This window comes from Medicago sativa, chromosome 8, assembly GCF_051527215.1.
Source record: "Medicago sativa cultivar Bolivia chromosome 8, Bolivia_mono, whole genome shotgun sequence".
Lineage (NCBI taxonomy): Eukaryota > Viridiplantae > Streptophyta > Magnoliopsida > Fabales > Fabaceae > Medicago > Medicago sativa.
In genome coordinates, this window is record NC_140756.1 from 73,595,418 (window position 1) to 73,607,712 (window position 12,295).

At 29.3% G+C, this 12,295-nt stretch overlaps 1 pseudogene; it reads left to right on the top strand.

The window, feature by feature from the left end:
- The first annotated feature begins 159 nt into the window (after positions 1 to 159).
- On the top strand, positions 160 to 630 carry LOC146901366 (LOB domain-containing protein 24 pseudogene; annotated as a pseudogene).
- The last annotated feature ends 11,665 nt before the right edge of the window (positions 631 to 12,295 follow it).

Consider the following 12,295-nt stretch of genomic DNA (forward strand, 5'->3'; position numbering starts at 1 on the left):
CTCGAATGTTTCTCCTAATTTCCATTTATAAGTACTAAACCTCTCTTTCTACTTTCATGCTTCTGAACATTTCCAAAGAAACCCTTTCTTTCTCCTTTTGATTCTTTAAACACACTAACCCTTTTACTACTCCTCCTAGACGATATTCAGAGAAAAAGAATGGCTTGTGCAGCATGCAAATATCAAAGAAGAAAGTGTTCTCCAAATTGCGCTTTAGCTCCTTATTTTCCAGCCAATAAACCAGAAATCTTCGCCAAGGCTCATCGTTTGTTTGGTGTTTCCAACATGGTGAAGATGCTAAAGAATATTGATGATGATCATCTAAAAGATGAAGCAATGAAATCAATTATCTTTGAGTCTGAAATGCGTGCAAGATTCCCTGCTACTGGATGTCTTGGTGCTATTCTTACATACGGAGATGAGTTAAAGAAGTCTCTTGAAGAGTTAGATCATGTAAGAAATCTACTAGCTTATTGTAAACAACATAATCTTTCTTCTGCACCTTCTACTAGTTCTCATTTTCCAAATACTCCAATTGGTGCAAATTTGAATACAAGTTTTATGGATTCAACAAAGGAAGCACAGTTGAATGGTGACAATGGTGGTGTTGATCTACAGGGAAAACCTTAAGTGAGCAAATTATTCTATGTTTTTCTGGCCAATTGGTCAAGATCATGTGTATCATTTTATTTCAAATTCAAGAATCAAGATTATTTTAATTCTTTAGTGGTATTTTTCTTTGTTTTTTGGTATATTCAGTTGTATCTTTCTTAGTGTATGGTGTATATTGCGATACAAGAAATTAAAAAGGAAACCATTGTTACATCATTATAAGTCGTATCTATATCTATATAATATAAATTTACGACCTGTTTCATCGCCCTTTATGGAAATGATTTCCATTTGCTTTGGTGTTGACATGTGTCGCTGTTTCTAATGGTTTAGAATTTCAAGCAAGTGTCGACATGTGGCACCCTTCTATTCTTTTATTCTCAAGCCTTTGAATTATTATAACTTTCCATATTATTTTTTGTAATTAATTTTTGTTACCATGTATATCAATTTGATACCCTATCTAAGGATTTGTATTATAATTTTTCTATAAAAGTATGACAAGGGAATAATTATTTGTATTATAATTTTCCTCTGTTTAGTTTCGTCATGGTAGTAGTAGTAGTAGTAGTAATAATAATAATAATAATAATAATAATAATAATAATAATAATAATAATAATAATAATAATAATAATAGTTTTATTACAACAAATAATGGACAAAAATGTATTTTTTAATAATATAATCATGCCCAAAAATAAAATCGGTTACAATGTCAATACTCATTGTTTATTGTTAAGAATGATAATCTATTTTTTTTTCTTTACAATATATGCACATAAAAAAAAGTTTTTGGACGAACGAGTATTGCAAGGCTTTAATTGTTGGTTTAATTTAGGAGTTTAAATTGCCATACATGTTGCACGTAATTGATGAAAGGAAACATGTATTGCATAGTACTAATAGGTTAACGACAGACTTATGATTGGTAAGCTTTAACAAAACAAATAAAAATTAATGTATTTTGTTTAATAGCTAAGATATGCGCTCAAATTTCTTCAAAAAAAAAAAGATATCAGTTCAAATTAAATATTGTTATTTTACGAAATTGTCCTAAAAAATCAACTATAAATTAGACATGTTGGCCAACAACTTATTCACATCACAACTCCAATTATGCAGTTGTCTTTCTTTCTATTTCGTTTCTTTTTCTTTGTGTCATCTTCGTATCTCTCTCTATAATCAAATGTCTCCAAAGATCGACTTTGTTTCTGATATATCCCATTTGAAAGAAAGTTGGAATATTAGGGTACAAGTTGTCCGGTTTTGGTTTGCGAGAGATATGAACAAGGACAAACTTCCTTACTCCTTGGAGATGGTTCTAATGAGCAATAAGGTTGTTTGACTCCGATTGTTTTTTATTTTTATATTTTTATATCTGCTTTTATATTAGATCGTTTTTTTGTTCGTCTGTTTGTTTGTTTTTATATATATTTTTTGATCAATATAAATGATACCCAATCCTGATATCTCTCATTCACATCAAGAAACTTGGAGTATCAATGGTCAAATCATGTGGTTGATTTATTTAGTTATTTTTTCCGTTTAAAATTATAGCATTAGTCTAATTTCTTTGTCCGATGTCTCCTCTCTTTTTTTGTATTCTGAGACGCGTTCGTAAAGACAAATAAAATCAATGTACGAATTCTTAATAAGATACAAAATCTTGATCTTTTAATGAGATCTTTTTTTTACGGAATTAACGAGTTCCCTTATTTAGTATAATACCACATTAGGTAATTAATGTTTCATGCCATATATAGTTACGGTATATAATTTTTCATCTACATCACTGATTTTTTTTTTGAATCTATAATTCAGTGTACGTATCCTCATTTCAATGAGATATAAGCAATTAGCTATAATTTTACATGTACGAATCCTATAATTTTTCGTTTACATGCCCTATATAACTATATAATTATATATCATAATGTGCAGCCTTTCAAAAAAAAAATCATAATGTGTAGTATTTATTTATAATATTGTTTATTATTTGTTTGTATTAATTTGTCTCTCTAATTGCTAATTAAGTAGATATCAAATTGAATGAATTCCTCTAAATGAAAATAAGACCGGAATATCTTTAACGTAAAAACTCGACTTCGGCCATTACCTCTTTAAACATATAATTTTAAACCGTTGAACCGTTTAGTTACAACAAAAATCTCTTCATTTGGAGTTTATATTTCAAAAAGCATGAATTTGAAATAAAATACCTCAAGTCTAAAATATATAATCATTTATTTGTCCACATGCTATTTATAAAAAATATAAAATACCTCAAGTCTAAAATTTCAATTTTGTTGATAACTGGTTATATTAATTTTATACATTTTTTTTAGTTACGAAATCTATTATAGAATATTCGTTTTATACTGAAATGCATAAAAAAAATATATAAAACACATGTAGTAGTAAATGTGACAGATAAGTATGATAAAGTTTGTGTTAATATCAATTAATTCACAATTTCTCAAAATAGTCGAATATCTCTTATGATTATGATAGAGTAAAACATTTTAAATGTCATAAACTAAGAAGATTCTAAATCCCCTTGTGATTAGTCTTATTAAGTACCCCATCCATCTCAAGTTATGAGTCTTTTTGGAGAAGATGTGAATTCTTCGTATCACATTCATTTCGAGGTGTCTCTAATATGAACCAAAAAAATAATTTGAACATTAACCTTTAAAATTTTAGTAAATTTTTTTTTATAATAATAAAAATTGAAGAATAAAAAATAATAATATATCAAACTTAACTAATAATAAAAGGATACACCATTAGATTGGGTCTAAAATAGACAACCCCACTAATGCCTATAAGCAACACTCGATGTCTAGAAGCAACACATTTTGTTAGCTCAAGTACATTGTCAAATGAGCAAAGTTCTCTACATTGTCGTCTAGATGCAGTGAAAAATAAGTAAGGGTTTCCTTTTCTTTATGAACAGATAGAAGTTATATCTGAGAGTAGAATCCATTTTCGAATATAGAATATAGTCACTCTTACTTGAAACTAATAATAAAAGGATCCACCATTAGACTGGGTCTAAAACAGTCAACCCCACTAATGCCTATAAGCAACACTCGATGTCTAGAAGCAACACATTTTGTTAGCTCAAGTACATTGTCAAATGAGCAAAGTTCTCTACATTGTCGTCTAGATGCAGTGAAAAATAAGTAAGGGTTTCCTTTTCTTTATGAACAGGTAGAAGTTGTATCTGAGAGTAGAATCCATTTTCGAATATAGAATATAGTTACTCTTACTTGAAAAAATATGGAAATAGTTGACATTATGACTATGCAAAGATTAATTTTGTGTGCCTACAAAAAACCAAGTGGGGTGAGTGAAAAAGCGAAAGAATTAGATGTTAGCATTGGTACACTGACAAATTATAAAGTTAGATCGAGAAATGAGATAGGAATTATCGTGGATAATGAGTGGAAGAATGATATTATGAATGTAAAATAGATACGAGACCTTATCGTAACCCTAAAATTTGTAAGGAAACAATACATCTTTAATGTTATTAGTCATCACACATCTTTTGTAGTGTTGGAAGAATATCTTAAAGTTAGTTTTTCGAAGTATTTAGAATACTTCATTTAGGATATTCCAGTAGGAGAAAATTTTACCTAGGAGGGGATCTAAATGGACATGTATGGCCGATAGTGTTTCAAGAAGTTTTTAAGGTGTGCATGGGTTGGTATGACATTGGGGAGTTAAATGCAAACGGTAAATTCATCACAAATTGTATGTTGACTTTTGATCAAACATTGAGATGTCATGTTCTCAGATAAATTTATTTCTTACTATGAACTATAATAAAAAGATTTGTTTGGAATATAAAGTCTTACCTGGAGTGAGTTTGACTATCTAACATAGATTATTGGTTACATATGTAAAGGTTAAAAGGAGAGAGAATATAAGAAGACGCAATTAGACTCCCATGATAAGCTAAGTGATTACATTTATAGGGTGAAAATGAAAGTATTTTCCAACACAATATTCTAATGGGAAGTTTCACGAAGCTACATGGAAACACAAGTGATATGTGGGGTAAGATGGAATATGAGATTAGAAAAGTAGAAGAATAGACACTAGGAGAATCAAAATGTTTTGGACCTAGGAGCAAATAATATTGGTGGTTGAGAAAAGTGTTCAAAGTAAAAAGAGAATCAAAATGAAATGTTTTAAAGAGTACATCTATGTGTAAAAGGGCCAAATTTTGGGAAAATTATAATAGAGCTAAGAAAGGGACAAAAAATGGAATGAATGAAGCAATTGCACAAGATTTGGATGGGTTACACCAATACTATTACTTAGGCACCAAGGAGTGAGAACAATCTATATATAGTCTTGCTAAGGGATGAGAAATAAAGATACGAGATTTGGATTAAGTGAAGTGTATTAGAGATGAAGGAAAGAGATATAAAGAATATATGGAAGAATCATTTCCGCAACTTATTTAATGAAAGGAATGAGATCTTACCGGACTCTAACTGGTTAAACACTGGAGAGGAGGATTTAAAACTATAACTATTTTTGTCAGATCCAAGAACATGAGGGGAAAAAAACTTTGAAAAGGATGAGTAATGACAAGGAAGTCTGACATGACAACATACCAATTGAAGTGTATAAAATACTAGGAGAAAGAGGGATGGGGTAGCTCACCAAATTTTTTAACAAAATCACGAGGTCAAAGGAAATGTCGAATGAGTGGATCTGGTCTATAAGAACGAGAGTGATATACAAAAATGGGAAAATTACAAGGGAATTAAACTTATGACCCATACTAGAGGTTGAAATGGGCTAGGCCGGGCCGAGCATTGTAAGGCATAAGCTTTTCCTACTTCAAAAATTATAGGCATGAGTCTGGCCTATTACCCCTCATAGGCTCATTTTCAAGGTATAGTCTGACTTTTTTTTTCATTGCGTGCGTAATTTTCATTACAGGGCATGCAACTTCTATATAAGCAGTACCTCCTGCAATTAACTTTTAATTGATGCACTTTTCAGGTATAACAACCATGCGATTTTTTTTGCTTTGTTTTGACCTCCTTTGCACTGTCTGGTATGTAACGATAGTGTGTTCTTTAATTATCAAAGTAATAGACATTAGACCACTGGTTTTGTAAAAAAAATGGAAACAAAACCAAACAACATTTGTGTAGCACAAGCTATATTCATACACACCCATTAAAAATCTAACATTTCTTGTCGTTTGCTGGGTATCTACGTCAAACACTGACTATTTATAAAAAATACAAATATTTTAGTTTTTATAATTAATATAATACATTTTTGTTGCAAATAGTAATACGCAGTAGGTCAACGTAATTTTGAAAATATATTAAACATGCTAAGTTCAACAATGAATACATTTTATACACGAATATACTTTATAATTTTAAATCCAAATTCTTTGATCCTTATATACAATATTTAGATATTTCAAAATATATATCACATTAAGATGATTTTTTTTTAATGTCGAATTTGGTTTATAATCATACTTACAACCTTAAGATACATGATATATAATCAAGACATTTGATCAAGAAAGTATATTATTTTCCCGTGCAATGCACGGCTAAAAAGGCAAGGTTTAAAAAAATGGTTAACATACTCATGCTCAAAGTATTATGTGCCTGTCTCCATAAATATATTTATCTATTTAAGTAGTAATAATAAACAAACACAGTAGTCTTTCAGAAAAAATTAACAAATACACTATTGAATATTTTTTATTTGATGAGAATAAGTTTATACAACAATATATAGAATAGAAAGAGAGAATTTAAATATGAGTGTATGCATGTAAGAAAATATAAGCTTAAGTAAAACACTGATAAATTCCATGCTACCTAACAAAGTAGGTATATAGATTTCAACAATGTATATCATGATTAATTTGTTCACATTATATGTTCTTTAACTGGTTAACTTTTCACATTATCTAGATTAGTTTCCATTCATGACATCATTTTGTATCAGTTCCTATATCTATTTTTTAGTACATTTAGTAAATAATGACTTAAATCAATCCTTTACAAATAAGCTTATTTTTTTTTTAGTTTGAGTTAAGGTGAAAGAAGCTTTTATCTATTAAGAGTTTGAGTTGTAACTTTAATATCATTATTTTCATTGCATTGCATATAATTCAAAGAATTTACGCTGTCTACCCACAAGAGGCTACAATTTTCCCTATCATTTTAGTTTTTATGTCAAAGACATAAGTGAAAATAGGCATGTCTCAACACATAATGATACGTTTAAATATAAAGGCTTCTCATATAAAGCTATTTTTTTTTCTTTCTCTTCAACGTGCACACATATGCATGCAAATGTGTTAATATTAATTTCGTGACTTTATATTTAATATGAAGCTCTGCGTATTGGTGAATGACTTGAAGAACCTGTGTTTGATTCAAATTGAAATGTTGCTTCATGAAAATGAACGGTCGCTTACTGATTTCAAATCTATGCCCAGGCCAAACGCAGCAGACATGCCAACCTTCACAAACAAGCTTATCGTTGATGAGCTAAATTACAACAAGGATGAAATGGCAAAGACACACGCTGATATGTTACTGATGCTGACTGATGAACAATGATGTGTGCATGACAAGATCATGGAATCCGTTGGTTCTGACAATGGTGGTTTCTTTTTCTTATATGGTTACAGTGGTACTAGAAAAACTTTTATACAGAAAACATTGTCAGATGCTGTTAGATTGAAGGGGTTAATTGTTTTAAATGCTGCATCCAGCGGTATAGCGGCTCTTCTATTACCATCTAGAAGAACCGCACACTCAACGCTCAAAGTCCCTGTTGAGATTAATGAGGCATCATCGCCGACCATGGATAATAATAGTCATATAACAAATCTGGTGCGTGCTGCAAAGATGATAATTTGGGACGAGGCTCCAATGATGCACCAATGGTGTTTTGAGGCAGTCGATCGATCGATGCGTGATATCATGTCGAAGAATGATCCCCTCAACGAGTTTAGACCTTTTGGTGGAACGATGGTAGTTTTAGGTGGTGATTTCAGGAAGATATTGCATGTTGTCTGAAAAGGATCGAGATAGGATATTGTTGATGCAACAATCAATTCATCAAAGATATGGGCTTATTGTAATGTGTTGAGGCTCAATGTTAATATGAGATTGGGTGCATCTTCGGTACCTACAGAGCAGAAAGAAATTGCTAATTTTGGCAAGTGGATACTCTCAATTGGAGACGACAACGATTATTCGGATGAGAATGGTGAAATGAAGGTGGAAATTCCCGAAGATTCCCACCAACGCTTGATTCAGTTGAGCATGTTAACGAATTTATGATGTCACTGATTCCAGGTGAAAAGAAAGAGTATTTAAGCTCTGATTCTGTTTGTCAATCGGACAAAAATTATGATGTCAAGAGCGAGTGGTTCACACCGGAATTTCTTAAGAGTATTAAGAGCTTTGGAATTCCAAATCATCGGTTAAAACGGGTAGAATGCCCAGTTATGCTTAAGAGAAACATCGATCAGGCCAATGGACTGTGTAATGGTACGAGGCTGACAGTTACTCATTTTGGGAAGAGCACGATAGTTGCTTCAGTCATGACAGGAAAAGGGCAGGTACCAGGATATTCATTCCCAGGATGAATCTTATTCCGAGTGATCCAGGACTACCCTTCAAATTCAGGCGCAAGCAAATTCCATTGACGCTTTGTTTTGCAATGACGATTAATAAAAGTCAAGGTCAATCTTTATCTCGAGTGGGAGTTTATCTTCCTAGGCCCGTGTTCACGCATGGATAACTCTATGTCGGTGTCTCTCGATCTACTTCTAGAAAAGGTTTGAAGCTGCTCATATTGGATGAAGATAATAATGTTTGCAAGGAGGCCACAAATGCTGTGTATCATGAAGTTTTTCAAAAAGTATGATCATTGGTTATGTTTTAGAATTGTTGTTGCTATAACTGAGAAAACTAAAGTTGTGTAATGTTTGTAAGTCGTATTTTCTTTTGATTTCGTTGTAAGCCGTGCTGGTCATTACAAGACATGCAATTTCTATATAAGCAGATCCTCCTGCAATTGACTTTTAATTGATGCACTTTTCAGGTGTAACAACCATGAGACTTTTTTTTTTTTTACATAGTTGTTACCCTAAAATACAATATTTACATTAGACCATTGATATTGTAAAAAATAAAAGCAAATAACAATCAGCGTTTGTGTAGCACGAACTATATTTATACACACCCATAAAAATTCTAACGCTTGCATTCACGTACTGGGTGTCTACATCTGACGCTGACTATTTTATAAAAAAAATACAAATATTTTAGTTTTTATGATTAATATAATACGTTATGTCACATATAATATACAGTACGTCGGCGTATTTTTTGCAAAAATATTACATACGTTAAATTTAACAATGAGCAACCGTTATACTACAAATATATTTTATAATTATAAATACAAATACTTTAATCATTATGTGCGTCGTTTAGATATTTCAAAATATATACAAAATTAAGATGATATTTTTTGCATGACAAATTTAAATTATAACCACACTTATAACTTTAAGATAACATAATATAAAATCTATACATTTGATCAAAAAAAAATTTATTTCCCGTGCTTGGCACGGGTCACTATACTAGTTATATAAATTTGAGACCTATTTTTCAAGTTTCAATATTGTAGTGACATGTGGCGCTCTTGAGAAACACTTTTGAAAAACCAAGCATCCTCAAGCATTTGGATTTCAATAACCTTCTATATAGCATTCTCAAGCATTTGAATTTCAATAACTTTCCATATTTATATTTATAACCACATATATATAATTTATATTATAATTTAATGCAATATTAGTATTAATAATAATTTTTTTTTCTAATACAAAATATTATTGTAACATTGACCGATTGATACCCTATTAAATTCTTTTTTGCCAATCCATGAATTTTTTTTATGCGGTAATAAAATTAATAAAATGAACTAACTTTTATTCTTATTTTCATATTGATACCCTATTAGATTTTTTTTTTGCCAATCCATGAATTTTTTTTTATGCGGTAATGAATTGAACTAACTTTTATTGTTATTTTCATGATGAAAATGTACTAATATTATTGTGAGACAATTTTATTATTGTATATTTTATAATTGATATCAAGGTATCTCTATTATAAACATTTTCCCTATTTTATTTTGATAGTACACGTGACAACCTTATATTGAAAGGTGCATTTAATTTCATATACACATCAAAATGTTATTTGCTAAAATTCAGAGGAGTATTTAATGTACCAGAATGACAACCGAAAATTTACATATGAAATTACTCTGATTAACCGAAAATTTTGGAGAAGGAGTATTTAAACTTCTATTTTTATTTTTTAAAAAAATATCCCCACTCTATTATATTTTCCAAGAATTTTTTTTTTAAAAAAAGTGTTCAGTATGAAAAAATAATGTTTTTTATTTTGATATTAGAAATTTATATTTTATACACATTTAAATTTTCTGGGCATTAATAATAATTGATTAAGACTTTGATGATAATTAATTGCATAAAAATTGATTTAAATTTTAGTTAAAAAAACAACCGTAAATATGGCTATAGTAAAAAAAGTCTTAACAAAAAAGCATAAATCACTCTCTCAAAAAAAAAAAAACTTAAATCATGGAACATAAGTTATTTCAAGACTCTGCTTTGTTTTTACAAGTATTTATATTTATATATTTTTATAAAAAATAATTTGTTTTTATTATTTTTTTTGAAGGAATTTGTTTTTATTGTGTACACTTTATGTGGAAAAAAAATATGTGCTTTATAAAAATAATTGTACATATTTAATTAAATAATTATTCATTTGATTTTTAACACATTTAAATTATAAGTTTAAATCCAGATCGACACAGGGTTAAAAAAAAGATACGTAAATAAGAAAAAATTTATTATATGCTTTTCGTTTTTCGCAATCAATATATTGTTATTAATAAAAAAAATTGTGACTTTGATTATTTCAAATTAAAAGACTAATATATCATGAGTATGTGTATGAGTTTGTTTCAAAAATTAATGTATAATTTATTCCCAATTATTGCATCCATTAATCAGTGGAATAATTGTTGTGGTAATTATTTGGTGTTTTTTGGCTATAAATATTGCTTTTGAAGCTCATGTTTCCCACACCATTTTTCAGATCATCTCTAATTTCATACAAAAATTTTAAAATTGTTTTCGAAATTCATCTTTCAATGTATTGATTTTTTCTTATTTTCATATATCTGTCTCCAAAAACTGATTCTATTTTTTATATTTTCCACGGGTACAACAATTAAACTTATTTCACTCTGATTTTCTTTCTTTCAGCTGAACATATGGAAATTCAGCATATGGAAACCTATTTCACCTTCTCTTTAAGTGTTCAAAATGTGGATCTCGAAGAACGGATTTGATGAAATATGATGCACACGATGACTACTGTTTTTTTTTAAAAAAAAAAACTATTCATGTACTTAATTTTAGAGCTACGATTTGTATTGTAGATCATATTTTACATTTCAAATAGCAGTGTTTCTTTTGCTCACCGACTATGTTATGATTATAATATTGATTAAAATCATATTGAATATTATAGATAGTTGTTGTTAACTTGCTTTGTGTAATTGGGAAATTAGAGTGGACACTATTCTTTTTTATTGATTTAATTTCTTTGATGAGTGTTGTATCATATATATGACTTTTTTTTTTCCTATTATCTTCATCCCTTTACCACAACAATGTTGCTAAAATTAAATATACAGATAAATATTAACACCTAAAAAGATAAATATAATATCCCTAAAAAAAGAGATAAATATAGTAGGCCATCATGATTAAAAAAAAACAAATTATATATATGTAAAAAAGGTTTTTTGAAGTAATATATGTAAAAAAAGTTACTTTCTTAATTTCCGATAATCTAAACTCTCAAATAATAATTTTGAATGATAATGATTTTTTGTGCTGACCCTCCAATTTCTATGGAAGGTCTATGATAGTATGGAGTTTGACCTGAGTCTAAGTAAAATCTCTATCTCTATCTCTATTATAAACATTTCCCTTGCTTAAAAACAATAGTACACGTGTCACTTAAGAATGCAATGACTCATTTAATGATTTTTTAAGAGCATATTCCTTTCATAAAAAAATGTTCCTTCTCATTTTACACATTAATTGAAATGTATTAATTGCGGAGTAAAAAAAATAAATGAATGTTTTTATGGTGTATAAATGCTATTAACTTAAGCTGCTTTTTTTATTTGTTTCAAAGTTAAACCTGACAAAGGCATATATGTTTTATCCTCCTTCTTTTGCCACTTTTATCTTCCAAATTTTGACACTGTTTCCTTTTTCACGTTTTTAGGGAGAATGTTTTTCAATCCAAAAAAATTAAGAGCAAAAATCTTTAGTTGATAATTGCCTTCTTCCTGATCGAAACAAGGTAAACACATTCAAATATTTCTTTTTCTCAAATTATTGAAGGTTTTGATCGTAACAAGGTTTTGATGTTAATGTCTTATAGTTGTATTCCAATAGCTTCTGCACTGGTATTTATGTACAGAAAGTTATATTTGAATATCTCTAAGGCTAACTACAATGTCTCTTCGTGGTATATAG